A 14,715-nucleotide genomic window follows, 5' to 3' on the forward strand; every position below is an offset into this window, starting at 1 on the left:
TGATTTCCAAGGAGGTTCAAAAGTTAATGAACACATCCTACTCTGCCTTCTTGACCCCCCCCCCCCCAAATAGCTAGTCAGCTATTTGGACTCAACAATCAGAAATATTGCAAATTCCTCTTTCTCCTTTCTAACACAGACAACGTAGAATATCCTGCAAAAATACAATGCAATGAAAATATATAAAAAAGAAAGTATTTTTCCCTAATGAAAGCACTGATATGGGAACGATGTATATATTTTTCCACTCTGTCTCAAATCAAACGCTGCAATATGAATTAACAGTTTATACACACTTGAATCCAGGCTCTGTTCTCCACATGGTAATTTACGATGCATAACAAGGTCACATCTCAAGAGCTAACCCTGTACACTAATAAAAACAGCAATAGCAACCAGAATACCATTTATTGGAGCCCACCATTTGCTAAGATCTGAATGTGATATTTTAAGACATTCCCTGTAAAACACACAACAACTTGGACAGGTAGATTTCTATTGTTTCCATTTTACCATTGAGAACTTTGAGTATTGAAGAGATTAAATAATTTGCCCATGAATATGCAGACAGACCTGTTTGGACACAAAACCCACACCCTTTCCTCAACCCTGTTGTCTCTTATACATTTAAGGCAAATAAAAGAAAACAGTGACTGCTTCTTAGGAGAATGAAGAGAGGGACCACAGGAGAGAGAAGAGTAATATAATCCTGTCTTAAGAGGTTGTCAGGCTCTCACATCAATATGGTTTGTAGTTCTTGAAATCACAGATCCTGTTCTGTTGCCCACCCTAATGGCTATTCTATGTCCCAACGTGATACATCTTTCACTCTGGACATGACTTGGATCGGTTTGCTGCATTTATAGTCTTTTAAATTTCCCTTGCACATGCTCAGGGCATCATTCTGGAGAGCAGTCAATTGCTCAGGGAACTGATTCTATGATGCTTTCAAGGCCGTCACCTGTTTCTCATTATTTCTTTCCTGAGCTTAGCTAACAGACATGAGTGTTATACCTTGGGAATGAAAAGTCTGTGGCCAAAATAACAAAATCACATCCACCATCACTGTGCTCTTCCTATTAGATTCTTGTCTCCCTGGTCAGGGTGATGTGTCATGGAATGAAGAGAAAACATGCTAAATGACAAGATTTTTTATACATCACAGCATTATAGGCCTTCCCACTAATGCTGGGGGTCAGTAACTGGCCCGATGGGTCACGTTAGATTGGCAGCACATGGTAAAATAATTAGGAGGTGATCCTATACTTGAGCAGGTGCTGTCCTGTGAATGAGAACTGCAGATAGTCTACAGCAGGCCAAGGTTGTGAAGAAGAATGACAAAAACCAAAGTCGCTACATGAGAACAAATCAACAAAGTGAAATCTGAAAGAGGGACAGCTCCCCACCACCACCAAAAAAAAGACAAGAAAAATGTGCTTCTTGACATTCAGAGTATTTTCAATTAGGTTGAACTAAAACTTGGGGAAATGGCAGAAGAGAAGATGGAGAAAACAGATACCTTCAAGTTATAAAAAAAAAAAAGAAAATGAGTACATGCCTTTTTGGTGGTTTGAAAAAACTGGAAGCAAATATTTCTAAAAGTCCAGTATGAGTAGTCAACAGATAAATGGGCAAATAACGGGAAGAGCTAATTTACAAAGGAGAAGAAATGTAAAGAAAAATATCCCTTTCCACTAGAAATAAACCTATTTTTTAATGATGCATTGTTTTGGTCTGTTAAATTCACATTTTTAGAAGTGTGTAATTCCCATTGATGGTGAGGATCAGAAGAAATGGACACTTTTAAACATTTCTGATGGTACTCTGAATTAGCACTACTCTTTTGCAAAGAAATTTGGCAATGTGTATCAAAATTCTCAAGTGTTTCTATACTTTAGCCTCTTCAGAAAATTGATTCTCAGAAAATAATCTCAAGTATACAAACAAAAATATTCATTGCATTATAGGTCATTTTGACCCATAGTCAAAATATGGAACAACCCCCAAAATGTCTTGAAATATAAGAATGACAGATCCATTTAATGAAATATGATTGCAAAAATGATAATTATAAAGACTATACAAAACCTAGGAAATGATCTTCCCATAATATTGACTGAAAAAGAGCAAGTAAAAAACTTCTATGGTAATAACTGTGGATGGACAATCAAAATTTCGTATCAGTGAAAAGACTGGAAAGAAATATACTGAAGCAATAGCTGAGATTGTACCGACATGGTGGCATTCTTGCTGATGATATATTTCTTCTCCATTTGCCATACCTTCTTCAATGTGTGGCATGAGAAAGAGAGAGAGAGAGAGAGTATGCAAGAAGGGGAAGGGGCAAAGAGAGGGAGAGAGAATCCCACGCAGGCTCCACACTGTCAGCGTGGAGCCCAATGTGGGCTTGATCCCACAAACTGTGAGATAATGACCTGAGCCAAAATCAAGACTCAGATGCTTAACTGAGCCACCCAGGCGCCCAGGAATAAATGTGGTATTTTAAAAATCAGGGGCGCCTGGGTGGCGCAGTCGGTTAAGCGTCCGACTTCAGCCAGGTCACGATCTCGCGGCCCGTGAGTTCGAGCCCCGCGTCGGGCTCTGGGCTGATGGCTCAGAGCCTGGAGCCTGTTTCCGATTCTGTGTCTCCCTCTCTCTCTGCCCCTCACCCGTTCATGCTCTGTCTCTCTCTGTCCCAAAAATAAATAAACGTTGAAAAAAATTAAAAAAAAATCAGTATATTTTTTAAAACCTCATTGAAGGAACAATACAAAAAACAAAACAAAACAAAACAAAAAAAACATAACCAAAAAAACAGCAAAAAACTATGAGCTAGACAAGTACAGTTACAGATAGTATCCATATTTAAGAGAAAGCTAGTAGGAAGACATCTAAATAGGTCCTATGATTTATAAAATGATGGATCTCTTTTATCTGGAAGACAAAAATGTATTGAAACATCCAAAGCTTTGTAAAGAGGAATTCACGTCAAATGAATTGAATTTCCCTCTAAAATAGGTTGGAATGTACACAGATAAGGGAGAAAATAACAGATATCTATGAGACGGCCTGGGCTAAGAATATTGTGTTCTTGCCATTTTAGTCCCCATGGAGTCTATCCACAGTCCTGTTGGACAGTGTTTCAGAGTGTTTTCCCTGAGGCCAATGGGCTCTATTAGACTTCTTGAGTTCTCTTCCAGCTCGACAATTCTGTGAAATGTGTTTAATAATTAAACAAGAAACTAAGCAAGAAAACTTCCCTGATATTTGATTCCAGTTGGTGAATTCAGTGAGATCCAATCATTAAATGAAAAAACCTGTTCTTGTTTTTTTTTTTCAATTCTTGCTACAAGTGTGGTCACCTCTCATTGAAATAATCTTTCCACAAGTTGTTCACTGCCTGCTCAATCAGGAAACAGAAAGGAGACACTCTTTTTACCAGTAAATTTTTTTTTAAATTCTTGTAATTGACTATGATAATATCTACCCAAACAGAGACAGAGCATGGTTAAAATGTCTGGGAACGAGCAAGGAAACGTGGTCTAATGCAGTAGTGGTGGACTCACCACAAGATGGTCCAAAGGGTTTTTCTCTATTTGTAGTTCCCATATTGAAGAAAAATTTGCAATTCTTGCACTTTCATGGAACAACAGACTGCGATTTAAATTTCTCAGTTTGTGTAGCTCGTTTTGTACATCACCACGTTTTGTGTTCTATCGCATATCTGGTCTTTATACTTTTTGACTTTCCCTCAAAGATACTGGGATGTCACAGGTGTCCTACTGGGGACACTGGAGGCCAGGTGGGGACAGGAGGGAGCAGCACCCTCCACCGCTCTCAGAAATACCTTCCTCCTACACTTGAGACCCACGTCAGGACGACATTCTGTTTGGCTCCAGAAATGAGGAGTGAACACAAAGGTATTTCCAATGTAGGTGGAGAAGACAGGAAACAGAATCAATTTTGTGGAGTGCTTGCTTTTTGCACAGTATGTCACTGCCCTAGATGAAGGTCAAAAAGAGTTTAGAAAGTGCCTGTTGTCTTCTGAAGAGTTAATACTCTAATGGGAAGACAAGTATACACGGAAAAAAGAAGAGAAGGTTAATTTCTATAAAAAATTAAATGGAGCGAATGAGGAGGCAAGAAACATAACAAATCCCTTGGTTGGTGTACAATTTGTCCCTGAAGCCTACAGTCTAAGATCTTTGTAAAGGGAAGAATTACAGAAACTTTACTAAGAACAGCAAGACTTGAGAGTAGAGAGGTCATTTGCCTCTGGTTGTAGGCATTTGTTCATGTTCATACCAAATGATAAGGTACTCTTTATTTTTTGAAGTATATTCTTAGAAACACCGTGGCTCATTAGTTTGACGTCTCTAGTGATGTTTGTCAATTACATTGTTAAGATTCAATGTTTTTTGAGAAGCTGCATTTTACAGAGACTACAGTGCTAGTGTTAATAATTTCTCTTTGGCTGATTATGGTCCAAATCAGGGGATAATAGAAGCCCGAGATTCAATACAGCAAAGTGCTATATGCCCTTCTCAAATTCACAGGAGGACTCATTAAACTTTGTTGTCCATCCTCGAGTGAATCCCAAATAATTTCGATGATTGGATGAGCAGCATGCTATATGGAGAAGAAGAAAGGCTGACTTACAGACTATTTCTTTATATGTGTGGCTACTTGTTTTCTTTCTTGCTGTGAAATTTTAAAATCCTGCAGGAACTGGGATGTGCTTAACCATGTGCTGCCCAGAAGGGATTACGGCAATAATGAAAGGAAATTGCAACTCAGTCTGAAGAATGCCCTGCCTGTGCTAGCATGGCAAGTATGTTGTCTTATGAAAATATAAACAACTCCCCTTGCTTCAAACTCACATGTTTTGTTAAGATGGTAAATACGTCACCTTTCCATGTGGGCCTGCTGTTGATTTGCTTAGTATTTTAGCGGAAAGGACAAGAGTTTACTTTCACACCAAGGAAAAAGCCCCAAATTGACGAGACTTTGTAAATGAGAGTTTATGGCAGGCTTTTAGAAATATTGTGATTGTCCCTGGAAAGAGCAGTAGATGTCTCCTCTTCATTTAGACTTTCCAAGTATCTATTGTCCCCAAATGACTCTACCTGTCTGGAATTTACAGGGTTTGAAGCCGCCGATTTAATGTGCCGCCCCCCAGGCCTGAAGTTTTGAGTGAAGGTGAAAGTAATACTTTCAACCAAACAATAATGTGCCTGCTTCACTCCACCACTCTGTCTTCTTCTACAAAAGAATCCTCCTCAGACAAAACAAACAAACACTTTACTATCAAATATATTAACTGATTCAATATATGCTAGAATAATATATCTATATGTGAACTGGTCTCTTTTCTTTCCACATTCTTACCTTAATCCAGAAAATGTCATCAGCAAATACGAAACTCTGGCCAGGTTAGGCCCTGATTTTAATCCACATCAACCACTATTGCCTGAAATCCACCTGGCAGGGACTGGCATTTACTGGGAACTCACTTTATGACAGAGACTATAGAGTAATTTATACCTATTATTTCAGTTGATTCTCACGACCCACTTTGGAGATAATGGTCATTATTTCCACTTTACAGATGAGGAGACTGAAGCAGAAAAAATGTAAGTAAATGTCCTAAGGTGATTCAGCTACTAAGTGGCCAATCCAGTATGAAACCTCAGATTGTATGCTATTTACTACATCACTGCTAGATAATCATTGTGCAACTGCAGGCGGCTTATAGAATTCACTGACTCATCTTATAAAGCAAATATGCATCTACGAGCACAACACTGGGAGTTTTTAAGAGATCAAGAACAACAATAGTGAAAGGAAAGAGCAAGTCAAGATTCCTAAAAAGACAAACAGCAGGTTTAGCAGGTGTTAGGGCCAGATGCAATCAACACACATGTCATGATAGGCACCAAATATTGTATTTTTGAAACATTTAAGGAAATGATTTATCTAGATTAAGATCTTGATTCAAAAAAATTACTCACATGAGACTAGTCATATAGGAATTTCATTTTGAGGTCTTTTTAAAAAAATGTATTAAAAGTTATGTTGCAAGGAGTTTCAACAGAATGGAATTTTGTTTTCACTGAGTGTCTGCTGTGAACATCCCACTGCTCAGAATGGTAACTGCTTGAGGACAGAGAGAACATTTCATTGGTTTTTGACAGAGGGATTGATTGATTGATAAAGCAATCCTATTGATTTTGAGGCAGCCCCTGACAGGATCTGCCAGTCATGAAGAGAAATTTCTTTGACATTGGGATTTGGTGTATCTTGCCCAACTTGTTAGGGCTGGATAACAGTCCCAGCAGGAAGACTCAGGGAAAGGTGGAGAACCAGGGGATAGGAATAAATGGTGGTATTAGGTGATATACAAAATAGCACACAATCCAAAGGCATGTTATGGTATTTCTCTGTCTAGATGATTCAATTAACAGCAAGGTGGGTTTGGGGGATGGGTAGAAGTGAGGAAGCATTCTTTCATTCTTTTTCTAAAAAACCTTCAGGAGGTTTTTGGGGGTTTTGGTTTGCTTTTACATTGTCATGATTGCTTATAAATAAAACATTAAAAAAAATACACACACACGTGTGTGTGTGTGTGTGTGTGTGTGTGTGTGTGTGTATTTTACAAGGCACTGTCATCAATGTGTTTGATGATAGATTTTTTTTTAATGATAACTCTGCTCCTTTCTCTAAATTACAGATAATCACAAGCAGAGTTGGGGGGTGTTTTCAAATGGTTGCAAATCCTCAGCTCATGTGATAAAAGATGCTGACATTAATATTCTGGTGTGCAAGCTCATTCCTTCAGCCAGCTGTGAGGCAGAGGCTCTGCGACCGAGGTGAGACTACCGCAATGTGCAATGTGTACGGGGTCCTCCGAAAGGCTGATCTGTTACTTGCACCTTGAGCAAATTGTGGCAGCTTGACTGTTTCCATGGGTGAGCGGAAGTGGCTCTGTTTTCTCGCTGCTGCGTTCAATTTACTGGCTGCCTCGGAAGGTTCAGAGCAGGCCCAGGGTTTGACTGTTAACTATTTATTTTCTATCAGTTTCTAGACTTCATCCATCTTTGAACTCCCTGGCTTACAGAGGAGAGATGAAATCAATAGTATTTAGCTCTAGTGACCGCATGTGTTCATTAAGCAAATCTCTACCTTGCTTCAAGCCCCAGAGAACAGCCCAGTGTTTTAACGGGTAACGCTAGGTTAAGTTGCAAAGACTTCTTGGAGAGGAAAAGTACCCCACACCCACCTTGCTACTTTCTGGATGCTCCAGCAATGAACCTATACGTTCTTATATCATTACCTAGTTATTTCTTATGTTTTCTTGCCTTCCTATACAGATCTATGTCCTTGAGTTTAGAAAATGATGTCTCCTTCAAATCCTTCCCAGCTTCTAACTATACGGTTGGTTTAAACACAACCCTTACTGGTTGTGAAGAGCTACGAACAGAGTCCGTCAGACATCCAGCAAATGCTCTGTGAATGTTTGTTGCTGTTGAAATTTAAAACTGAAGTTATTGAAAAAAAGCCACAAGGTTTGACATGACTAAGGAGTATCTGGGCCATTTCTGGCGGAGCCTCCGTTTCTTTCCATCCTTCTTGCCCTCTGGATTGATGCTTGGCTCCGAGGCTTCACCTCGGCTCTGGCTACAACCAAACAAGGTCCTTCACAAATACCTCTGCCCATCAATACCCCCAACCCAATCTCTGTGACTCCACACTCCAAAGCGACCTCGTACTCCAGCTGAAACAGACTCCGGGCTGCCTAGTATCTGTGCCATACGTGTCTGCTTCCCACTGCCATGCTTTCCCAGGAATGTCCTCTCAGCCCACATCCAGGCAATACCTCAAACCCCTCCTCGCCGAGGGCTTTGCTGACCTACTCACTGAGATTGATGACTCCTTTTGTGTCCTCACAGTAATCTGTATACTCTCGACATCATTGATCCTGCTTATTTGGATATCTCTCTCCCCTATCAGATAGAAGTCTGCAGAAAACAGGGTTGTGTCTTAGTCATCCTTGTAGCTCAGTTCTTGACATGTAAGGTGTGGTAAATAAATGTTTCTAAATGAAAGCATGAACACCCACCCCTCTGTGTAAATTTCTAGGGTAACACTTGCTGTGCCCCACCCAAATCCTGCATCCCAGCATCCACCCAGCCTCAGGGCGATCTGGTCATTTGGCCTTTGTCCCCCTTCCTGGCACTTTTTTATCTACCTTTTGGATTTTCTCTCTATTGATTGGTGGAGATCTAGTAATTATGATTGTTTAGCACCAAAATTCTTCCTTTATTTGAAAAGGAGATAGGCTTCTAAGAGGTACTGAAGGATAAAATAAAATAGCCATCTTGAGATAATTTAGCTCAATCCAACTATCCAACCATGCGTGCTGTTGCAGACCTCATAAGAGACTGTTAGTGTCCTACTGGACAGGGAAAAATCTACGAGAATGAAGTACCTGTATACTTAAAGCCACGACTTTTTCAAAGACTGAGCAGAAAAATATGAAGAACAAAGAGCCACAGGGACTGATGACGAGAGAAACAAAAGCAATCATCCAGTCCACCAGCTCAGAGCTGGTCACAGAGGTTGTAGGTGGTTGAGCCTCCATCAGAAGGAAGGCCTCATATCACCCACAGAAGACTTATGCTATCAGTGTTTAGGCAGAATTAAAACATCCTATGCTGCCAAGCATAACCATCCTTTTGGTCACAGACATGGTCATTGGGTTTATTCAGTGACAAACCAGAGTCTTAACATTGCTCCTTATGGGTGGAGAACAGGTGATAACAGAGAAGTTATTTTGTTTTTTGGGTTTTGTTGGGTTTTATTTGTTTGTAAATCTCATGTTTTTAAATCCATGTGCATACTACTTCCAGCAAAGACATTTCTTACATTATGCACTGCACACATAGTTGAACATACACCTTCATCAAGGAACAATGAAGGATGACTGTTTTTCTAATAGCCATAGAGGAAACAGGATAATGGGGAAAGTGGCAAAATCAAAAGGAATGCTAATGCCTATGCAAATAAGGACAAAGTATAAGGAGTTCAGAATGGTCAAGCAGAGAACTAATCTGTCTCTTGCCACTGTCCTGTTCATCCAGCTGAGCTGGATGTCTGTTGAGCTGAGGGAAAGTCTCTAAAGGGCTATTCTCGGAGTCCTCTCTTTTTAGGACAAGATAATCTCCACTCTTCAGCCAAGACCCTTTGAGAGAGAGACTTCTGGGTCACCTTTTAATTTCTCATAGCCCTAGAGCAGTACCATGAACAGAACAGATATTTAATCCCTCTGTGTTTTAAGAACTGAGTGTGGAGGAAGGAAAGAAGAGAGCAAAAATAAGTTCATGTAAAGAAAAGCCCCAAGGCCAGAATGGTAGAAGGGAGAACCTTCTACAAAGGTTTCAGAGAACAAAAACTTAGCTCTGTGGGAAAGAATTCTCTGCAGATCCTCTGCATAAACATAATACCTGCAATCGTGGGTACTCATCACGATTTGCAAAATAAAACAAAACTACCTAGCCTCCAGCACTTTAAAAGCAGGGCAAGGGGCCAAAGACAGGAAAACTTCTTTCAAGGCAGATATTTCCTATTTTTCTTTCCTTTTAACCACCCAAAACTAACCACAGTGAGGCGGATTTTAGCATATTGGCTAAATATGGCTTAGCATATTTCATTGATCTTCACATTAAGTTCTCATTTTTTGGTCCCATTTGAGAAGAAAGAAATCAGTACCTAACAAGAAGAATAGAGTTGTGGAGTATTTTTGTACTTTAGAAATATCTGGAGTCAAAAGAACCTTTTGTTCAGTGGCCCAAGTTGGAAAAGCTTACAAAGATGGGTAGAATCAAGGCCCCTTCTGTAGATGCATCCAATAGGTGATCAACCTGTCCAAAGCTACAAAACTCGGACAAGCAAAATCCAGGATCTGGATCTGCAAACTTCCAAGTGAAGATTCTTAAAGCTTTCCGGATCCCTTATTATACTATTATTTTTATTTTACTTTGGAAGTTTATGTATTTATTTTGAGAGAGAGAGAGAGAGCATGAGCAGGGGAGTGGCAGAGAGAGAGGGAGGGAGGGAAAGAGAGAGAGAAAGAGAGAGAGAGAGAGAGAGAGAGAGAGAGAGAATCCCAAGCAGGCTCTGTACTGGCATCGCGGAACCTGATGTGAGGCTCAAACCCACGAACCTATGAGATCATGACCTGAGTGGAAACCAAAAGTCGGATGCTTAACCAACTGAGCCACCCAGGCATCCCTTCTATTATTTTTAAATAGTAAAGAGATACATTGAAATCACTCTACTTTTTAAACTACTAGAATTCTATTGAGTTTTAATTAAGATAACCTGATTTTTTTGCTATCCATATTTATGTCATCATTTTACAAAAGGAGAATTAATCAAATTTAATTTTCTGTAGTTATAACTATAAATATTCAATATAATTATTTTATGATGCACTTTGGTGTATATTGTAACATATTGTTTGTGAGTTAATTTCAAGCCAGATAGGGAATATTTTGCCTCATGTTAAAAACGATGACTGAAGTACAGAGCAAAGAGGTTTTTAGAAGATGGGTATTTGGGGGGGGACATAGGAGGAATGTAAATAATGTATCATTATCCATAATATTTTAGAAGTCTATAATGTTTTCAACTACATTACAATTTTTGTTGTGTTTTATGCCAATTCTTTTAGATCAAGGTACAATGAATTATCATCATCAAGGCCAAAGTATTCCATTGGTAGAAAATGGGTTTGATTCTACTGCCCTAACCCCAGGAAGGTAGGTTAAAATTCTAAATGAAGAACTAGAAAATGGTTGAAACTAAGTGATTTCTGGAGAAACAAATAGCTAATAAGACTGACAGATGACCGAGGCTCTTTCTGTGTAAAACCTAGCATGAGATTCATCTTTCCAAATGAGCTTTTTGGTCATTTCTCTCCTCAAAACTTCCAATGACTCCCCATTGTCTAGAGAATCAGGGTAGACCATCTTGACCTGACATTAGACATGGCCTCACATTGCCCAATTACGTGCACCTGTGCCAGGGCAGCTCTCTACTGTATTAATACTGCTTTACAAAAACCCTATGCTCCACTGAGGCAATTTTCTGGGACTGACATCTCTTGACAAATAGGTAACATAAGGCTCCAAAAAACGTGAAGGTAACTAAGATGCAACAGAACTGTGATGTTGGAAATATCCTATATGTGCTGTCTAAAGCAGTGGCTATGAGAATCTCAGATGTGACTAGTGAAACTAGCAAGTGTTTTAATTATTTATTGCTGCGTAACACCCCAAACTTAGTGGATTACAACAGCACTTATAAATTCTTTCTCACAATTTTGTAATCTTGACTAGGCTAAGCTGTGTGATTGTTCTGCTCTAAATGGTATTTGCTGGGACAGTGGGATCCAAGATGGCTCCTTCACTCACTCATCTTGTGCCTTAGCTATGATTGCTGAAACAACTGGGGACTGGCTGAGTGTCTTTCTCTCTTCCCACAAAGTATCTTCCCGTGGCTAGCCTTGGCTTTCTTTCAACATGGTAGTCTCTTTTTACCTGGGACTGGCTTCCTAGAGAGAAAGTGGGAGCTTCCAGACCTTTAAAGGCTGGACTTAAAACTAGCACAATATCACTTCTTCCACATTCTGTTGGCCAAAGCAAGTCACAAGGCCATCCCAGATTTAAGAGGAAGGGAACTTGGTTTTTCCTTTAGATGAGAAGAATGGCATGTGCACAGAGGGAGAGGAGGAGTTGTGGCAGCCATCTTTAGAGACTAACACAGCAAGTCTAGTAGAGTTGACTGGCCCTCAACAGAGCTGACAAATGAAAAATGAAAAGCAACCTAGAGCTGCTTTGTAACAATCGTAGAAAGGAGAAAAGAGAGGGAAGTGGAGAAAAGAGTCAACTGTCTGGAGACCTATGAAAGCAAAACATCAAAACAACCAGAAACCATGAGGGTGACCACCAGCCAATTCAAAGGAACACAGCTATCCATAAGTGGTCTGAGGGATAACCACTGGTAGGTCTAACATAAAATATCCACAGAATCGTATCTTTGACCCAGTTTTGTCTACTGAAGTTCTACCTGCAAACTCTTCATTAGTGATCACTCTGACCCTCTCTAGGATGTTGTCTTGAGGCTACATGCCTTTAGGGTCCCTCAAACAGAACCAGGAAACCTCTCAGCTTCCTCAGAACAGAGAGGAGGCAAACTCTTTTTTTTTTTTAATTTTTTTTTCAACGTTTTTATTTATTTTTGGGACAGATAGAGACAGAGCATGAACGGGGGAGGGGCAGAGAGAGAGGGAGACACAGAATCGGAAACAGGCTCCAGGCTCCGAGCCATCTGCCCAGAGCCTGACGCGGGGCTCGAACTCACGGACCGCGAGATCGTGACCTGGCTGAAGTCGGACGCTTAACCCACTGCGCCACCCAGGTGCCCCGAGGCAAACTCTTATCAAGAAGCAAAATAGGGGCACCTGGGTAGCTCAGTCAGTTACGCATCCAACTTTGGCTCAAGTCATGATCCTCACGGCTGGTGAGTTCAGCCCCATGTCGGGCTCTGTGCTGACAGTTCAGAACATGGAGCCTGCTTCCGATTTTGTGTGTGTGTGTCTCTCTCTACCCCTCCCCCACTCATGTTTGGTATCTCTGTCTCTCAAAAATAAACAAACACTAAAAAAAGAAGAAGTAAAACATAACTGGAGAAGACAATAAGGCCTCTTGCCTTAGGAGTTTCTCCTACTAGATGAATCAAACCAGATTTGCTTGAAGCAGAATTACCCCAACCTCCCAAATCTGTAGAAATGGCACATCACCACATGAAAAAAGTGCTGGCAATGTTCTGACCAAAATTAAAGGAGGATTTTTATTACGATATTGACCGGTATCATAAGAGCTGATTCTCCCTTTTCTTTTTTTTTTTTTTTTTTTAATTTTTTACGTTTATTTTATTTTTGAGAGCTAGAGAGACAGAGCACAAGCTTGGGAGGGGCAGAGACAGAGGGAGACACAGAATCGAAAGCAGGCTCCAGGCTCCGAACTGTCAGCCCAGAGCCTGATGTGGGGCTCGAACTCATGAACCATGAGATCATGACCTGAACCAAAGTCAGGCACTTAACCAACTGAGCCACCCAGGAGCCCCAAGAGCTGATCCTTTCTTATTGAGACACTGGTAGAATAGGGCAAGAGACATCTAAAACAGAGAAACTTAAGTTGTTTATGTGATCTTGGACAATTTATTTAACATCTCTGTATTTCTGGTCTTTCATGCAAACAATGAACATAATTCTATTCACCTTGTAAGGCTGTCACAGAGAATTAAATGCCAAAAAGGTAGGATTCAATGATCACTAATTTCTTTTCCTTAGCTTCATCCTGAGTTTCCTTCTTGCCTGTTTTAGGACATTAGGTGAAGAAAATCCAACTGTTAAATGGATTATTAAAGTGATGACTTTCTAAATGGCCTGGAAAGCATATGATGTAGTCACACTCTAATGTTCTCCATGAAAGGGAGAACTTGAGAAATGTAATGGTATTTCTGTAATAAATAAACTTTATCAGAATTTGAGTTGCCTTCCATTGCATTCTATACTTCAGAGAGGTTTAAATTTAGTTGTCTTTTCATCTGAAAAATTAACGCTGCATTCTTCAGTAGCTACAGGGGTCTTATTCTGGGGCACCTGGGTGGCTCAGTCGGCTGAGCGTCCGATTTTGCTCAGGTCATGATCTCATGGTTCATGAGTTCAAGCCCCGCGTCGGGCTCTGCGCTGACAGCTCAGAGCCTGGAGCCTGCTTCCGATACTGTGTCTCCCTCTCTCTGTGTCCGTCTCTCCCTCACACTCTGTCTCTTTCTCTCAAAAATAAATAAACGTTAAAAAAAAATAAAAATAAATAAATAAAGGGGTCTTATTTTACCTAAGCCTGATGATTTTGATCCAACACAAGTCCGCACAGATTAACTGCCATGGGAATACACCATATCAACTATCCTAATTTTGCAGACTTCCATACAATGCCCCATCACTCCAAATCAGCCATTTGCCATTGAAAGTCTACTTAGGTACCAAGGTCAGAAAATACAAAGAGGCATCATAATTTCTCAGAGAAGGCATAATCTCATTGCGGAGAAAAATATACAGATTACAAGATAGCCCACAATGCTGGGCTTTGCATAATGTGTTCCAAGTGAATGATATAGAACTGGTGTGCCATAGGAGGTCAAGGAGAGCACAGCCTCACCGCGTAGCACAGTGGGCCCAGGTTGCACCAACATTGGGAACTTTACGTTAGGCCAAAAATGAGAAATCACATGTAAAGAATGGCAAAGGAGAAGAAAAGACAAGTGATATGAGAGTGGGCTTGTGTGGGGACGTGTAAAGTTTCACGCAAACACACCAAGAAGGCACATCCGACTGGAGCATGCGTCATCCTCGGGCATGATAACAGTGACTTGGTCCAGGCCATGAATCCTTGGACCCTTGAACAAAGAGCCCGGATAGAAAGTATTGGGGGAGGGGGGTGGAAATAACTTGAGATCCGGAGAATGACATGCACCAAATGTTCTCAGAGGGTATGGATTTATTGCCACGCCTCCCCCAATTACATTTACCTTCAATTTTAGTTTAAATATGACAGCTCCTGCCAACAGCAGATCACAGAGCACCTATCA

The 14,715-nt window shown here is 40.4% G+C and overlaps 1 long non-coding RNA gene across 1 annotated transcript; it reads left to right on the forward strand.

The window, feature by feature from the left end:
* Positions 1 to 4,577: 4,577 nt before the first annotated feature.
* LOC121032628 (uncharacterized) lies at positions 4,578 to 6,885 on the forward strand. Its single transcript, XR_005791396.1, has 3 exons — positions 4,578 to 4,831; positions 5,609 to 5,633; positions 6,731 to 6,885. It is a non-coding gene; the product is annotated as an uncharacterized LOC121032628 (long non-coding RNA).
* The last annotated feature ends 7,830 nt before the right edge of the window (positions 6,886 to 14,715 follow it).

This window comes from Herpailurus yagouaroundi, unplaced genomic scaffold (genome assembly GCF_014898765.1).
Source record: "Herpailurus yagouaroundi ecotype Mexico unplaced genomic scaffold, PumYag 142, whole genome shotgun sequence".
NCBI lineage: Eukaryota > Metazoa > Chordata > Mammalia > Carnivora > Felidae > Herpailurus > Herpailurus yagouaroundi.